The following is a 19328-nucleotide window of genomic DNA, read 5'->3' as shown; positions in this document are numbered from 1 at the left end:
ACAATGCAGAGAAAACCAAGGATTGCTGACTACAACTAGAAGCTAAAAGGAAGGCAGTAAACTGGTTCTCCCTCAGAGCCTCCAGAAGGAACCAACCCTACAGGCATCTTGATTTCAGACTTCTATCTTCCAGAACTGCGAGAGAATGAATTTCTCTCGTTTTAAGCTGCTTAGTATTTTTGCCTGACAATTGGTTGCCTGGCCCTAGGACACTAATACATCCCCTAACTGGGCCTCTTTCCTCTGCACTTGTCCCAATAGCAACCAGTGTGATCCTTCTAGAACCCAAATCAGATCACGCCCCTGCTTAATCAATGCTCTTCAGTGGCTCCCCTCTCACTCAGAGCAAAAACCAGGGTCCTTTCAAGGACCTTAAAATCCTTGGGGAGTGATGGTCTGGCCCCAGTAACCTTTTCAGCCACTTCTCTTAACCAACCCTCTCTTGAGGCCCCCACCCCCAGAACACTGAGTTCCAGCCACACAATGTTCCTAGCCAACTTGTTCCAGCCAACTTGTTTCCCACCGGCCTGGAATGCTCTTCTCCCCCAGATGCATTCCTCTTGGCTCATTTCCTTACCTCTGTCAAGTCTTGAATATCACAGTATCAGAAGAGGCCATCTCAGAACGCCCTATCTAAGGTAGTGTCACTCTCTCCTTTCTTACTCTGCACCTGACACCACATATACCCATAGATAAATATAAACAGAGATGTCGATATAGATTGTTTATCTGTAGATAACTTGTCTCTTCCAATAGAATGCATTCTCCTTGAAGATAAGAATTTGGTTTTGTTTGCTTCTGCATTCCTGGCACCTATTTCTGAAATGTCATATCCTTGTGTTTTTTGCCTGGCTTTTGACACATCACAGTTACTTTGCACTAAAGATATTTCTTTCTTTTTTGAAATATATTAAAACATTGAACAAACTTGGGCTATAGTAGTAGTACATGTGTTTCTTTATTAACACATTAAATAATAAGATCTAGCAGTAAGTTTGATGACTGTCATAATTTTGAAGAAGTAATAGCATGAGTGATATTTTTGAGATATCATTAACAATTATAATCTTTAGTGTAATATCTATGATTTCTGTTGATGACAAAGACACAGGTACTATTAAAAAATTACTCCATTCTTAACTTGGGGTCCATCGACCAACTGCAGAAATTCTTAGACAGTATTCCGAGAATAAGTGAACTTGGATGGCAAAAAGGTTACGTACTTTTTTACTTTCACTATCCTTAACTAAAGATATTTCTTGATATGTCTTTTCTAGTGGATTGCAAGCTTCTTAAAGGTAAAAGTTAGGAACTCTGTTTCAGTCATACGTGCGTCAGTCAGCTTCTCTCTCTGCCTAGCCTATGACAGTACTTCGTAGATAGTGCTTAAGCGATACTGATTATTTAAGCCATGTTTTTATAAAGAGATCTTTTTATGATCCAGTCTTTTTACGTATAAAACTGTATAAACTACAATTTTAATTTCTTGTTTTCTTAAGAGTTTTAAGAATGAACTCTCCTAGAGGATCTTGGATTTTTATGAGCTCGTCTTGGGAAGAGAGCAATCCTATAAAAGGTTATAATCCAAATTATTCTTTTAGTGAAAAATGATCTTATTATCTTTGATATTTATTAAATATCAACAACACATCCAATACTTGGCATATTAAATTTTGCTTCCTAAAATAGGCCAGGTATGATGTAGGCCATATATTGAAAAGACTAGGAAAGCTCATTCATTTGAACTCCCCTAGTTTTGAGATTTTTTTTACTGCTGACAGGCAGGTATGGCACGGGTGGATGTATCATATTTAAATATACAAAGAAAAGAGTTTTTAGTATTTTAACTAACATCTCAGGGAAGTTTTTAAAAACATTTAAGTAGTTCTCTAAGAGAACTGTTTCTAAGTACCATACTTATAACTTCTTCAGGTCAATTTCCAAAATGAACTGATATGCTAATTAAAAGCATTCTTATTTATTCACTAATTTAAGTTCCTAAGGATTTTTGGAAAGCAAGACTCTTGCTATTTAAAAGAAATGTGTCAGCAAGGCAAAGACTTAACCCAGGTCGTGGGCTCTCAGAATGATTTGTCCAAGGAGGAGTTTGCAATAAAGTTGGCATAAAGAATATATAAATTAGTAATGGAACTTCAAAGTTTAAATGAATTTTTATTTCAACAACCTTGCCTAAATCTGTATGCATTTAAATATATATGTAAGAAGTCAGATAAAATTCACCCTTTTTTTTTTAGCTTGAAATGACTGTAATTTGATTAATGTTTTTTGAGAAGAAGCAAACAACTTATAAAATATTTTAAAATCTTTTTTTCTGTGTTTAAATGAGCGAAGAGATAATATATTTAAAAAACAAAACAAAACAAAACAAAATAAAACAAAACACTGGATTAGAAAATCAAACTCAGCTCCATACTCCTCTCCATCCTATGTGCCCTCAGATAAGTCACTTTATTTCCTCTGGGCCTCAGTTTCCTCATTTGTAAAATGAGGGGTTTGGAATGGTTGAAGTCTCCAGCAGTTCAGACATTCTGTGATTTTGTGTAGTTTTACATCGTGTTGTTTTGGAAATCTGACTTCCTATCATATTCGAGCCCTTTGAAGGCTTCTTTTAGACTTAAGTCTCCACTATTTCCTTCAAAATTCAGAGTTCAATTAATCTCTACATCTGTCATTGAACATTTTCAGGATGGCATGTTAATCCAAAGACCTATAATATGTAGGTAGGACCTAATTCCAAGTAGATGATAAAAAGATACCCAATATAGCATTTAAAAATTTGATTTTTAAGCCAGGAAAGTGACCTCATTAGAATCTAATCCAATCCTACTGAAACTATTACAAGTTTTATTTCAAATATCTATAAAGTTGTCATTAAAGAGAGAGTGAGAGAAAGAATGTAGAACTTGATCTATGACCGGCCACACGGCTCAGCGAGTTCTCGCCTAAGACTTGCTGTGGAATCCTTGTTGACCTACCCCAATAAAACTCTAGATGCCCTTCTCTTCCTCTGAGATATTCCTCATTAATGAATGTTCTTTCTACTGTAACAACCTGAATTAAACAATCTCCTACATTGCCCAGTCTGTTTTGTTTTCAATCATAAATAGATAGCAGGGTGTGCTGAACACTATAATGAAGTGATACGTGGTGCTATTTTGTTAGTTTAGGTAGTAAAGGAAGGCCTCTGTGAGGAGGTAGAACTTAAACCAAGGCCCAAATAATGGGAGAGAGCAAGCCATGGCCAGAGCAAGAAGAAGAGCTTCCTAGGCAGGGTGTGGGGCAGCCAGTGCAAATATCCTACTGCAGGAATCAGTGTGGTGTTTTCCAGAAGTCTGGAGCTGGGGAGCGGAGTAGGGATAGGGCACAATTCAGTGTTCGTAGAAAGCAGGAGGTTGGGAAAGAGAAGTAAACAGGGCAACGATCATGAAGGCCTTGTATCACATGGTAAGAACATTAGATTTTATGCAAAGTACAATGGGAAGCACTACAGTCATTTAAACAGAAGACTAATGTGATCCGATTTACCTTTTTGAAAAGATGATTTTGGCTATTACATAAAAAAGGAATTTTCTATGGACAAGAGTAAAAATAGGAAATTTGTAGGCTGTTGCAAGTGTCCAGGTGAGAGCTAGTGTCTTGGTGGTGGTGGTGGTGGGGAAAAGCGAGTGAACACATTTAAGATATATTTTAGAGGTAGAGTTAATAGGACCTACTGATGGATGGGATGTGTGGTGGGGAATAGGGGACAAAGAGAAATTAAGAATGACTCCTAGATTTTTGTTTTTGGCTTGGGCAACTGATTAGACACTAGTCGTAGGGGAGGCCAAAAGTCCCTTGGGGGGAACTAAGGTTTATACCCAAATTCAGATGTTAGGGGGAGTCTTTGGGGTAGGTATTAGACTTGCTGCTAATAAGGGCATGTGAGAACTCAAGAATTAGGTGGGGGAAAAATGTGACCGTGTTTATACTCCAAATTGGTTAAGCAAATCATTATATCAAAATTCATTTATTGAAAATAAATTGATCAGGTACCTACTATGTACTAGTGATTCACAGTAACTAGTTCTGGGTCAAGGAGCCGGGTTGCCGAGGGACAGAGGTAGAAGGAAGACTGCCGTTGCACTATGTCCCCTTATGCACCTTTTAAACTTTGTATATATGCATACAGTATTTGTTAAAAATAAATAAAAATAACATTACCGAATTTGAATATTTGTCACCAAAGAAAGACATTGATTTTTAAGTCATGTCCCCAAATAAGATGTTCACATTGAAAATGATTAGAGTTTTAAACATGGGACATGGAGGAAATATTTATGGATTTGGCACTATTTTATCTGAGGCAGGGAAGTCTGAAGTGGAGGGGGGGTTTCAATTACGTGAAGAGTGCTGGTAGAGGAAATAATGACAACCAGCTGTGCTTCATCTCTGTGGAGCCTGCAGCAAAGAGGAAATGAGGCCAAAGGGACTGGAGTTATGAAAAATAAAACCTTTAAAGAGCTCCAGGCTCTGGATCTACGCTCCTAAACTAGGTCACTGGATCGTGCTCTTCTAGGAAAGTTGCTTAATGGTCTCCTCATTATCATCTTCAGAGACACACAAGTGATTGTTTCCCTGACAGCTCTGACTTCTGCCTGACATGAGAGAGCTGGATGAGGTCACTGCAGGACAGTGAGGGATGGGGAGACTTACGGATGGGTTACTGCAGGGCAGCAGGAATTGGCAGGCCTGCTCTCCTGAGGTAGGACTCAGCACTTCTGATCCAGTTGCAATGGCCTCCAAACAGAAGGCATGCTCAAGGCAGAGCGTCACATTGTTGGGCTTGGGAAGCCACTCTAGGTGCTCTTCCAGGGGACTAGAGAGAATGTCCTGCATGCATGTTTGAGAGATGCCCCCAGGATCAGAGCTGGCAGGGCAGAGAAACTAAGGGAGCGCTCTTGACAGGGGAACGGGTGAAGGAAGAGCTGGCAGAACCATCAGAGAATTAACATTCTTTGAGGGGTTTGTTTCTTATCCCCTGCTTCTTGGCTTGATTTTCTCTGTTACCAAGCACGTAGACCACATGGATATTTTGTCCTTTGCTTAGAGCTCCGGAAAAGACTTCCCATGGGTGAAGGCCTTCTGCAGCCTCTTTCGGGGGTGGTGAGGGCAAGATGGCTCCCTTCTGTTAGTAGAATGGGCTAGGACTATATGACTAAATGGTGTGATTTAAAAGGTGAAAGTGCCTTAGGGAAAATAAACATTTCTGGCTTGCGGGGGAGACAGTTATTCCTCAACTTCATAAATTATACTCTGTCTAACAACAAAAAGGTTCTGTGACATACCTTAAAACATATATGTTTTTATGATGAAGAATCCAGTGGAAAGAAAACTTAAGGCCAAATTTCAATATGGAGGTGGGGGAGGTGCGTAAACAGACACGCCAGCCGTGAAGCCCTACGTGATTATTAAAAGGAGGTCAACATTCAGTTCTATGTCTTGCAGCAAACATAAGACAGCTGAACTGAAAACACCCCTCAGGGAGGTCACTTACTGACTTCGGTTGTGTAAGAAACCAAGAGCAGATCCTTTTCCAGGAACTGGGTTTGAGAAAAAAAACACAAGTTTCCCAAAGACAATCTAGTCTGTCTCTAATATTCTGTCCTGCTTGTCTCCCAGGATCAATGACAGAAAACTGCTCTGGCTCCGACACCCCAACCTCTGACCCAAATTCCATCTAGGATGTATGTTAGCAGGATGGCTGGCCTAAGATGGTATTATGGAGTAGTTTTAGTTTTTAGGTTTCATTGTCATTTGTACTTCTTCACTCAAACTTTTCTTTTCTCCCTTCCTCGTGCTGCCTTTCTTATTCATCTCCAGTTTTTTTTTTTTTTTCAAAGCACAGTTCTAAGAGTGATTCCTTGGCCAATTTGGGTAGAACCACGTTCCAGCAGAATGGGACAATTGCATGGTATACCTTTCCTGCCACCGAGAATGGTTTTCAGCATGTGAGTAAAATGAATGTTACAAGGAGCTTCGAAGGAAGAAATAAGGGAGAAACGAATGTTGGAATCAGGAGACATAGGTTCCAGTCTTGGCCCTTCTTCTATTTATCAGCTGTGAACCTTTGGGTAAGTCATTTAATTTGTCTGTGACTTACTTCGAAAACTGGCAATAATATACTAACTGCCTCAGGGAAGGAACGAATCTCTGTTGGATCATTTAGGATCTAATTCTGTAAGAGATGTGATAAAAAGTATAGCGTACAGCCAAGGAAAGATGAGCAGGCAGGAAGGGAAGTGACTGATTACAAATGAGTGCAACCACTGTAGAAAACCGTAATGAGGTTCCTCAAAAAATTTAAAATAGAACTACCATACGATCCAGCAATCCCACTTCTGAGTATTTAACCGAAGAAATAAAAAACAATCATTCAAAAAGATATATGTACCCTTACCCTTATGTTCATTGGAGCATTATTTGCAGTAGCCAAGATATGGAAACAACCTAAGTGTCCATTGATAGATGAATAGATAAAGAAAAAAATGGTACGTATGTACAGTGGGATATTACTCAGCTGTAAAAAAGAATGAATAGAATCTTGAACCAGAAAGGGAAAAAGAAAAGTTGTTGGGACAACTAGAAAAATGTGAGTGGAGTTGATAGATTGCACAGTGTTGTTACAGTGTTGATTTTCTGATCGGGAAGGTTACAGGGTGGTGATGTAAGACAGTGTTCTTGATTTTATAGTCACACACTAGTATTTAGGGGTGATGGGGCATCGTGTCTGTATGTGTGTGTGCGTGTGTGTGTGTATGTGTATACACATATACATAGGGAAGGGGGAGGGGGAGGAGGATTGAGATAATGTAGTAAATGGGGACTCTAAGAGAAGGAGAAGCTGGTTTCTTCCTACTGCTCTTGCAACTTTTCTATAGATTTAAAACTATTTCAAATTTTTTAAAAAATGTACTTGCTTAAAAAAAAAAGCAAACAAAAATTCATAACCCAGACCCTAAGTCTCATACGAAAGAATTAGAACAGAAACTTAGAATGCGAAATTAAACCAAACCAAACAAAACCTTAAAAAAATCATGCTGACCGTGCATCCTGTCCTTGTAATTTCCTCATACCCCACCCCACCCAACTTGCTGGCCCACCCAAGCTGCTTCCAGTGGCTTTTCCATACAAATGGCCTGCTTGGCTCATGCTGCAGACTTTCCTAAAATCTCTCAAAGTTTTGCAAGCCCCGAGCAAATAGCATCTGGTCTTGGCATGCCCTGTACCTCTTGCTGAGCAGCCCTGAGCCTGGCACTAGTGGCAGCCGGCCTTGATTCACAGCTTGGCTGGTCCTGAGACAGGAGAGTTAGCATGTCCCTAGTTAGATAGGGGGTCCCTGGTGGAATAAACAAAAGACAGTCATATCCCAAAACTCCAGGTTTTGAAATCACTCCTTCGCTCCAGGACATAATGTAACAAGGCCTTGAGATTCATCATAAAATTCCTTTTGTCCTGACAAATGGAACAGATCTGATAGATAAAAGTGGGTTATTTTGCTAATCATTTAGGATGGGCAAGCAGAACAAACCTGGTAGACAAATGTCATTAGAAAGCGCCAGTTCCCTTCTTTAAACAGTTCTCTTCTTCAAACAGCTCCCCTTCCCCAAGCAGGCAAGGGAAGGTATAAAAGTAAGAGCTTTTGCCTCAGTCAAGGGGCCACCCCCACTTGGGACCCCCTCCTGCTCAGGAGCTCTGACTCTTTGCTTTCAATAAACTGTCCTCTTTTTAAAACTCTTTGCCTCTCCTGGGTCCGTGTTTCCATTCTTCGGTTTCACGAGACACAATCCCGGCCTACACCCAGAAACTGCCAGCAGATCCAACATCATCTACATCATTTGGACACTCACAGGAAAAATATTCCTCCATCAGTCCTAGGTTTCTCCAATTCTGGCACAAGTGGCAATCATCTGCAGGTCACTTTGTAGCTCATACCTGGGCAGGACACAGGCAGCAGCTGAACTTGGCCTGTAACAGAATCCCTCCCAACAGGCCCCAGAACCAATACACCTGGTGGCCAGCTTCAGACCACACCAGAGCACTACCCAACCACCTCCACAAAAGATACACCCAAAGAGGATACTCGGCGGGAACCAGAGCCCTGCTAAAGCAAACCCTGCTCTGTAGGATCAGCCCCTGCACAGCAGCTCCTCCACTGCAGTCACAGCCAGTCCTCACAACCAATCAGCCCGAGGGTCAACCCTGCCATTGATGTGCCAACAGCAACCAAGGCTCAACTACAACAAAAGCGCACACACAACCCACATAAGGGACACCCCTGGAGCACCCGGCTCAGGTGACCAGGGAAACTGTGCCACTGGGCCCCACAGGACACCTACTAAGACCAGGAGACATAGCAGCCTTACCTAATACATAGAAACAAACACAGGGAGGCAGCCAAAGAAACATGTCCCAAATGAAAGAACAGAACAAATCACCAGAAAAGGAACTAATGGAGACAAGTGAGCTACAAGACCCAGAGTTCAAAACACTGGTTATAAGGATGCTCAATGAACTCAGTGAGAACTTCAACAAAGAGCTAGGAAACATAAAAACAGAGATGGAAAACATAAAAAAGAACCAGTCAGACATGCAGAATACAATAACTGAAATGAAGGAATCCGTGCTTTAATCACCTCCTCTGCTCAAAAGATATGGCAATTTCTGGTGTTAAATTAATTAAATGAAGAGACTGTTAGACTGAGGCAGCTCTAATATCTTAGCAGCCTATGTAAGCAAAGCAAAACCCAAGCTTGTGAATACCTCAAAATTAAGAAATCAACACCTAAGGAGAACCAATCACAACCAGTCTTTTCCACGTAATGCAAATGCTTAAATTACAGCCAATCAAATAATTTCCTTGCTTTACTTCTACCTCTTCTGTACAAAAGTCTTAACCCTAACTTCTTTCAGTGGAGCATTCCTAACTAATCTGATTTGTTGCTGAGTCAGTTTTTGCTTAAATAAACTCTTAACAATTTTAATGTGCCTCAGTTTATCTTTTAACACTGATGAAATCTGAAAAGGGAAAACCAAAAAGTCATAGCTGAGTTCAGAAACCAGACAAACATTTCTATGGGCTGGCAACTGAGCAGTGAACAGGACTGAAGGGACAGGCTCTGGGCCTAAAACAGTCTCTGTTGCCGGAGTTGAGATCCTGCCAGGAAAAGCTGACTGAGAGAACAAGCCCTGTTTGAGCTGGAAGGATGGGGGTAAGGGGAAAAGGGGGCACTGCTCTGAGCCAAGCTTACAGTCAGAAGTGAGGGTATGGGGTGAGGATCCTCTCTACCAGTTAGGAAGTTAGAAACAAAAGAGAACTTTGAATTGGACAATTAGAAAAGTGTAGGATTGGGAAGGAGGCAAATCATGAACACTCACATGGTTCTAGGTGATTGACACGTATTAACTTATTTAATTTTCTCACAGCCCTCTGAGAGAAGAGTGCTGAGGTACAGAGAGCTTAGTAAGTGTGTCCAAGGTGACATTGCTGAGAAGTGGCCTTCCAGCCAGTGCTCTTCAGCATCACAGACCCTCCTTAAAGCAGAGTGGTGAAAATTCTAGCATGCCTTTCCTTTCACTCCCCATTCACATTTCATTTAAAATGTCTTGGGTTTTGTTAAATATCTTATTTAGAATAGGACTGCGAATCAGTGATTACTACTTCTTAAAAATCAGTTCTGTGTTGTGAATTTTTTCACACTTCAATATCTCTAAAATCTGCAAGCTTCCCAGAATTTCTGTTGGCCAGCAGGTGTTTGTGAGGTGCTTTTCCTGACAGATTGTAAGCACTAAAGCTAGAAGAATGAGAGTCAGCAGTGTTAAGGGAATTCTGAAGATATTTTAAGAAATGTTGCATCACCTAATTGGCACAGAGACAATGTGATGTGAAAAAATATGGACATCAGTGTCTGAATCAAAAAAGGTGAAAACATTTTAAGGCCATCTTAGCCATTGACTTTTACGCATGTATAGAGTAATCCATAATAAAAATCAACATCTAAGTCAAAAGAACTCTTTTTGATAAGCATGAAATAAAAACTATATGCGATAACAAAGCATTATGGAAAGATTTAATTGGCAATTTTCTTTTCCTTAAGTAGTACATAAAGTGGCACTGCATTCTCCAATCAGTGACATCCTGGATTTCATAAAATATGGTACACTGCTTTTATTTATCTCATAGCTCCCAAATAGGGATTGGTTCTGTGACTCTATGTTTGTTACCCCCAACACCAATCCAGGGCAGACATGAACTCCAAACTACCATTCAAAGATCTGCTTCTTACTTGGAGGTCTGGAAGCCCAGGTGGAGGCAACCACACACCTGCTAGACAGAAAAAGATGAGCCCAGGGTGAACTTGGAGCAAGAGAAAGAGATAGCAAAAAAATTTCTCACTCAAAATGAGCCTGTTACTCTATGTCCCCAAAGCCATGACATTTAATGAAATAGCCAATAGACCCAAAAACTCAGAATAGGAATTCTTTCCAGATGAAATTCAGTTTATGGAGCAATTTGAAAAATACTTAAAAGTAAAGATGCCTATGATGTTCAAAGAGATAAATGAAGATACAATTTGTATTAAAAATGACAAATAATTATTTTTAAAGGCAACAATTAAAAAGGAAGGATATGAAAATGAATTATTTAAAAAAATTTTTGAAAGAAATTTAGATATTAATTGAACAATATTAATAATAGTTAATATTTATTGAGCCTTACTATGTGTGTTAAGAACTATTGTAAGTGCTTTACATATATTGGCTGTCCTAATAGCCACAAACACTGTGAAGTAAGTACTATTATTACCACTTTACAGATGAGAAAATTGAGGTTCAGGGAAGCTAGTAATTTGTCCAAGCCCAGTTAGATAATAAATGGTAGAAGTAGGATTGAACTTAGACAGGGTGGCAGCAGACCCCTGGCTCTTAAACACACCTGAATTCAACCTATGCCTAAATCTTGAATAGACTGTTGAAGAGAGAATTTGTGAATTGAAAGATTAGAAAACTGAAATAAATCTGGTTAGCACAAAATTCACAGATAAACGAATAAGTAAATAGCAGGTGTAAGACATAGGGGAGAGGTAGAGAGGGTCCAACTTTGTCTATTAGGAGGAGTTCTGGAAGAACAGAATGAAGGAAACACTGAAAAGGCAGTATTTGGAGAAATAATTGAGAAGAATGTCCCCAAATTAAATAAAGATGTGAATTTTGAACGGACAGTTGAAAAGAGAATTTGTGAATTGGAAGATTAGAGAATTGAAATAAATCTAAACAGAATTTAACGATGTGCCCAAAACAAAGGGCACATCACCCACAATGAATTGGATATGGAGCATAATTTTCATCAGCTACGATATATGACAATGGAGTAATAATTTAAAGTATGGAGGGAATATAATAGTAAACAAGATTTGTGCTTGGTAAATGTATCATTAAAGAGAGAAGGCAAAATAAAGACATTTTAGGATACAAAGTGGACAAAAGAATTAGTCAGCCAGATCCTCACTAAATGATCTACAAAATATCATACAACAGCAAGAAAAAAGTGTACCAAGGATACAAAAACTAATGGTAACATAAATTGACAACACATGGCAATAATTAGCTATTAAATATAAAATAGTTTCTGTCTTTTAAAAAGCATAGAAATGAAACATATAATAAAAATAAGATGGGAGAGTATTCTAAAAGTAAAGTTCTCTATGGTCCTTGCTGTGGTCAGCTCTATACTTTGTTAGAACAATTTATGACTGAATGTCTGTATGTTACAAATTTAAGTATAATCCCTGGTAAAAATGCCTCTTAAAAATGCCTCATACCCTAATTTAAGCACAACCCCTGTAGTAGACTGAAAATGCCTCCTAAAATATCCATGTCCCAATTCTGGGAACCTGTGAATGTTGTCTTAGTTAGCAAAGGCTTTGAAGATGTGATTATGGTAAGGATCTTGAGATAGAGAGTTTATCCTGAGTTATCTGGGTGGGTCCTAAATACAATCACAAGTATGTTTTTAAGAGGAAGGCAAAGGGAGATATTGCAACAGACAGAAGAGGAGAAGGCAATGGAGGCAAAGACTGGAGTGATATGGCCACAAACCAAAGAATGCTGGCAGCCACCAGAAGTTGAAGGAGGCAAGGAAGGATTCTACCCTAGAACCACGGTAAGGAACTCAGCCCTACTTGCATCTTGGTTTCAGACTTCTGGTCTTCAGAACTGTGAACGAGTAAACTTCACTTGTTATAAGTCTCAAAGTTTGTAGTAATTTGTTACAGAACCACCGAAAACTAATATAAATCCTAAATTAAAAATAAAATAACCAAAATACCTTTCTCCAGCTTTAAAACAAAAGAGGTAAAAAGAAATGCATGGTCAACAACAATATTTATAATGTACCAACGAATAACACTGACAGATAAACAGATATGGAAGATCTCAATGGAGAAAATTTCAAAATATTACTAATTACCTCTAGGGAGGGAGGAATTGGGAGAGGAGGAAGGGGAGGGAATGAAACCAAGCTTTGAGAATATCTGTAATGTTTTATATCCTTAAAAAAGAAATCTGAAGCAAATATGGCAAAATATCAGAGTCCTTTAAATTCAGTAGTGGGTAAATTAATGTTATATTATTTTCTATTCTTTTTTATATTTGAAATACTTTACAATAAAAATTTAAAAGAATAAAAGCAAAAATAATAAAATACTGTGGGGCCTTTTCATATAAAAGTGGAAAGAGAGTTCAAGAGATAAGGTTATGTCTTCCTGCTTGATTTTTGTTTTTATGTGAAGCCTTGGAAGCCATTGACAGAAATAGCTGTACATGAGCTTGATATCATCAAGGGCACTGGGATCTGGGCAGCTGACTGGTGATGGAATCTGGCAAGAATGGAATGAATAATCCTTAAGTATGACAGAAGGTAGATATGCCAGGCCTGTGTTCTTCTCTCAGTTTAAAAAAGATTCCAAAACATGACTCAAAGAAATACTTTCAATAATCGTTTTGTGTATGTTTGCTTTTTTTGTGTCTTTAGTGTACTTTTTTTTTTTTTTTTTTTACAGATAACTTGGAAGAGAGACATTACCTGAACTACAGTAACTGAGCCAGATATGTGAGGAAGGAGAGACTGGCACCAAATCAGTGAGAGGTTGTATAACATGAAGGGAGGAAATTTGGTTCCAAGTCTTAGTCTACAGTTAATTAGCTGTGAGTCGTCTACAATTTCATCACCTATAAAGTGAGGAAATACGTTTAAGTACCCTCTAAGGTCATTTTGACATTATCCTACTATAGCTACCTTTCAGTGTATTTGTGCCATTTATACATTAAGTAAGCCAACAAAATAAATATCTTCCCCTCCCCAAGATCCCCCAATAAGTGAAAAATAAAAAGTGAAACACTTGGATTCTGGGATAGAAGCAATTTGTTTCTGCTTTTTAAATTAATGTTGTCATCGCCATTAGAATTGTATTTCAGAAAATAGAACTACGTGAAAATCTTCTGAGATGACAACCCTCCATTCTTGGAAATAAGGTCTGATGATTCTATTTTTACTGAGTATTTTTGATATTTTAAAAATATGTTAAGCGAATTCTGAAGACCTATACCCAGAAAACTTCTGAATAAATATCATGAAGGAAATGGTGAGGTTAATGAACTGAATCCACTTGTTCATGTATTGAGTCTTCACTAAAGGAAACAACTTAGTGGACGGCTGTGGCAGAGACTGCTAATAGCTCCTGTATGTCCATGCTCTCCTTTTTCCTTTTATTAATGTACCCATTGGAGTTTTAGTGGGGGAATTGGCTTCCCGGATATCAACTGCCTTTCTCAGTTTTTTTTGTGCCTAGATGTGGCATCTGGCCAATGAGCACAAATGCACAAGTGTAACTTCTAAGTCTCATCCTTAATAAAGGAATATCACGTACACTGTACCCTTTCTTTCCTCTTCCTGGGGGCTGAAATTCAGATGTGGTACCAGTGAGGCAACTTTGACTTTGGGAAGAACAAAAACTGACGATGACAATGATGGAGCAACAAGATAAAAGGAACCTGGGTCCCTGGATCTAGACGGCTTTATGGGGCAGAGTCGTTCTGCTAGGACTACAGACTGCTCACTTGTAGACTTGTATGTGAGAGAGAAATTAAAATTTATCTTGTTTCAATACATGGAGATTAAACAACATGCTTCTAAACAACCAATGGATCAAAGAAGAAATAAAAAACTACCTTGAGACAATGAAAATGAGAACACAACCTTAGAAAATCTATGAGATGCAGCAAAAGTTGTTATAAGAGAAAAAATTATAGCTCTACAGGCCTACATCAGGAAGCAGGAAAAAATCCCAAATAAACAATCTAAATTTACACCTAAAGAAACTAGGAAAAAAGGAACAAACAAAACCCAAAGTAAGCGAAGGAAGGAAATAATAAATGTCAGAGCAGAAATAAAATGAAATAAAAAACTAGAAAAACAATAGAAAAGATGAATGAAACAAAGAGCTGCTTCTTTGCGAGGATAAATAAAATTGACAAACCTCTAGCAATATTCATCAAGCACCCAAGAGAGAGAACACAAATAAAATCAGAAATGAAAAAGGAGAGATTACAACTGACAGCACAGAAATACAAAAGATTGTTAGGGAATACTATGAAAAATTATATGCCAACAAATATAAGAAATGGATAAATCCTTAGAAACTTGCACCCTTCCAAGACTAAACTAGAAGGAAATAGAGAATTTGAACAGACCAATTACTAATGCAAGGCTCATAATACCAGCATGGGGCAGGGAGCTGGGCCCTACACAACTAGACTGAGAAACAATGGCTTGAACCTGAGTGGAGGGCAGGGGGAGGTGGAAGAAGGGGGAAAAAAAAATACCTAGAAGTAAACTTAACCAAGGAGGTGAAAAACTTCTACTCTGAAAACTATAAGACATTGAAGAAAGAAATTGAAGAGGACATAAATAAATGAAATGATATGCTGTGCTCATAGATAGGAAGATTTAATATTGTTTAACAATTTACAGATTCAATGTAATTCCTATCAAAATACCAACGTCATTCTTCTTAGAACTAGAACAAGTAATCCTAAAATTTATATGGAACCAAATACCCAAAGCAATCTCGAGAAAGAAGAACAGAATAGCAGGCATCACACTCCCTGATCTCAAGCTATACTACAAAGCTGTAATAATCAAAACAGCATGGTACTGCCACAAAAAGAGTCACATAGATCAATGGAACAGAACGGAGAGCCCAGAAATAAACCCTAGCTTATATGGTCAATTATTTTATGACAAAGGAGGTAAAAATATATATTGGAGTAATGACAGTCTCTTCAACAAGTGGTATTGGGAAAACTGGACAGGTACATGCAAAAAGAATGAAACCACTCTCTTACACCATATACAAAAATAAACTCAAAATGGTTAAAGACTTAAATGTAAGGCCTGAAACCATAAAACTCCTAGAAGAAAACATAAGAAGTAAATTATCTGTCATCAGTCTGTGTAATATCTTTTTGGATATGTCCCCTCGAGCAAGGGAAATGAAAGAAAAAATAAGCAAATGGGACTATATCAAACTAAAAAGCTTCTGCACAGTAAAAAAAAGCTTCAACAAAACAAAAAGGCAACCTACTGAATGGGAGAATATATTCTCAAATGATATGTCTGATAAGGGGTTGGTATCCAAAATATACTAAAAAACTCATATAACTCAAGAACAAAAAAATGAACAATTTGATAAAAAAATGTGCAGAGTACATGAAAAGACATTTCTCCAAAGAAAACACACAGATGCAACAGACATATGAAAAGATGCTCAACATCACTAAACATTAGGGGAATAAAATCAAAACCATAGTGGGATACCACCCCACACCAGTCAAAATGGCTATTATCAAAAAGTCAACAAATAACATGTGGTGGTGAAGATGTGGAGAAAAGGAAACCTTTGTACATTGTGACTCAAACTGGTGCAGTCCCTACAGAAAACAGTATGAAGAGTTGTCAAAAAACTAAAAAGAGATATACCACACAACCCAGCAATTCCACTTCTGGGCATTTATTCGAAGAAAATAAGAATACTAATTTGTAAGGATATATGCACTCATATATTCACTGCAGCATTATTTACAATAGCCAAGATATGGAAGCAACCTAGGTGTCCATCAACAGATGAATGGATAAAGAAGACGTGATACAGATCCCATCTTCTTTATCCATACACACACTGAATATTATGAACAATAGAAAGAAGGCTGCTATCTTGCCATTTGCAGCAACATGGATGGATCAGAGGGTATTATGCTAAGTGAAATAAGTCAAACAGGGAAAGACAAATACCATATGGTTTCATTTATATGTGGAATCTAAAAACAAAACCAACAAACAAACATACCCATGGAAACAGAGACCAAAGGGATGGTTACCAAAAGGGAGGGGTGGGAGGGATAAGTGAAAAGGGGAAGGGGAATATAGTCAGCATTATCGTGGTAAATTTACACGGTGACAGATGAATACTAGAATTAGTGGGGTGATCACACTGTAAGGTATAAAAAGGTCAAGTCACTATATTGCATACCTGAAACGAATATAACCAATATAAGGTTGTATACCAACGATGCTTAAATAAAAAATAAGTTTAAAAACTAAATAAAATCTATTTTGCTTCAGTACCAAAACTGTGGTTTCTTTATTACAGTAACCTTTTCCTGAATTAATGCAATGACTGAAAAAGAACTCAAGTTTTTAACTCAAGTCCCAGAGGAGATGGGAACTTTTATCAGCGATCTGTGACTGCTAATAAGATCAGGAACAAATACTAGCGTGAATCTAAACATGAGCAAATGATCAGGAAAATTCATATAGAGAGACATTCTGTAAAACAACTGGCCTGAATTCTTAAAAATTGTCAGTGTCATAAAAGACAAAAAGAGGCTGGGGTATTAGATTAAAGAAGTCTAAAGGAAATGCAATATGCGATCCCTGATGGGACTAAATCCATATATATATATGACATTATTGATACAACTAGAGAAATTATAACATGCATATTGGATAATATAACATGCATATTGGATAATAAAAGTGTCAGTGTCACATTTCTTGATATCGCAGTTGTATTGTGGTTGTGTAGAAGAATGTGGGAAACATACTGAACAATTTAAAGGTAAAGTGTTTAATGTCTGCAACTTATTTCCATTTGGTTCAGTAAACTAATAATAATAGTAGTAATAATAACAATTTTAATATATAGCAAAATATTAATAATTCATGAATCTAGCTGAAGAGTATACTGATGTTCTTTGTACTGTTTTTACAATATTTCTATAGGCTTAACATTTAAAAAAATAAAATGTTGGGAGATAACTGTAGTAGAAAACAACTATCTTTTAGACTTTAAGGTAGGAAAAATATTTCAAATTGATTATATAAGAAAAGATGGATGTATTTAACTGTATTGAAATTAAAGAGTGCCGTTCATTAAAAGAAAGCCTAATTCTGTTTATTATATTTTTGTTTATTTTGTTAAGTGTCTAACTGTCCTCATCAGCAATGCAGATTCTATGACGCCAAGAATGTTTGTATGTTTTGTTCACCGGTTTATTCCTAGTGTCTACAACAGTGTTAGCACATAGTAGGCACTCAATAAATATATGGTGACTTCATGACTGAAGGGATAAAGAAATGAGTTATATAATTAAATTCTATTAGGTTGGTGAAAAAGTAATTGCGGTTGTTGCAATTATTTTCAACCGGTTAAACCTCAATTACCTTTGCACCAACCTAATAATGCTAGTTAGTAATCCTTTTAACCAAATTATAAAGCACTGGCTCAGCTGGCTTGGTTCAGATCTGGTTTGGACCAACAACTCCATAATTCTAACTTAAATATGCCATTTAATCCTATCACTTAACCCTCACCATTGCTCTGGTGATGGACTGGCTGGGTTCAAATTCTCATCGCTCATTCACTAGCCACAGAACGACAATCACAGGCAAGTCATATAACTTCATTAAAGCCACAGTTTTCTTATCTTTAAAATTGGAGAAAATAATGGTAACTACTTCCAAGTGTTGTTGTGAATAGTAAATGAAATCATACACATAAAACCAGTGTTGAATTTGTACCAGCACTCAGCTGATGTGAGCTGCTGGGCTTACGGGGCCCTTCCCATCTCCCCATCAGCAGCCGTACTGCTCCCACTTTTGTTTTATGATCCAGTCACTGTGAACCTCTTTTTTCTGAATATTTGTGCTCTCATTCACCTACAGGCCTTTGTATACGCTACTCCCATGATCTAGAACTCCCTTCCCTGACTTTTTATTTAGTTGCTACAGTTGCGCCTGTTTTATTTCAGACATCTCTCCATGGGGGACTTCTCCACTCTCTACCCCCAGTGCCAATGTAGTGTAGGCACTCTCCAGTGGGCTCACATAGACCCCCCCTAGCCAGTCACTTAGAAATGAGGCTCAATATTTGTTAAATGAATGAACTGCAGCACCATTCCCACCCAGCATGACCAGATAGCTTTCCAAATGTACTGACCTGGCACAAAAGCGCTCTATAGAGAAGTTTAAAAACTAACTCAGAGTGGCTAAGGAGACCTTCCCTTCCTTCTCATCCCTGTAACGTTTTCCGCGCTACTGTTGATCCTTCTTTCTCCATGCCCCACCTAGCCCAAGGTAGAGGAAACCGTTGAATCACTTCTTGACTAATCCCCTGGCACAGACCTTGTTCCCTGGCTTGGAGAAATATACAGTTAGCTTCTTCTGACTTTAGGCAGCCCTCATGGAAAAAAAGTGCTCAGTAAAACTTTCCTGCCCACATTCAGAGAGGGAACTCACAGCTCTGGGATTTGGACTCTTGGAAAGCTAACAATCACCCACCAAGTGCCACCGTTTTATTCCCTTGTGAATCACTGAGCCTGGCACCCGATAATGTCCTATTAATATAAGGTATGAGTATCCATGGCATGCAGGGGTAAAGCAGGGTCTGCCTCCTATCACTGTAACCTTAACAGGAAGTGGCTTTGAAGATGACCGTTTGCCTAGAGGTAGAAAAAAGTTGGCAAGACAGAGTGTTACCCTCTGGCTACTCCATTCCCTCCAGTGCCTTCTGGCTTGGTTCCTATTCCATGGGTGATAAACACGTTGTCCTCTCTCCCATCTGAGTGCAGCTGGGGTCATCTCTGTCCAGATTACCTTCCAGGGCGGACACCCAAGCTTCAAGGACTCACAATCTGTACTCAGACTATCGTAC

General features: G+C 38.3%; 1 long non-coding RNA gene across 2 annotated transcripts; it reads left to right on the top strand.

The window, feature by feature from the left end:
* Positions 1–535: 535 nt before the first annotated feature.
* Positions 536–16478, top strand: LOC141572687 (uncharacterized). Of its 2 annotated transcripts, none has more exons than XR_012498046.1 (5): positions 536–638; positions 5901–6131; positions 12076–12220; positions 12849–12976; positions 13119–16478. It is a non-coding gene; the product is annotated as an uncharacterized LOC141572687 (long non-coding RNA). The 2 variants fall into 2 exon arrangements; XR_012498047.1 differs by having other exon boundaries at positions 545–638; positions 5906–6131.
* Positions 16479–19328: the final 2850 nt, after the last annotated feature.

Source organism: Rhinolophus sinicus, linkage group LG07, assembly GCF_036562045.2.
Source record: "Rhinolophus sinicus isolate RSC01 linkage group LG07, ASM3656204v1, whole genome shotgun sequence".
Lineage (NCBI taxonomy): Eukaryota > Metazoa > Chordata > Mammalia > Chiroptera > Rhinolophidae > Rhinolophus > Rhinolophus sinicus.
Note: the sequence above shows the minus strand (reverse complement) of the source record. Positions and strands in the feature narration are given on the sequence as shown.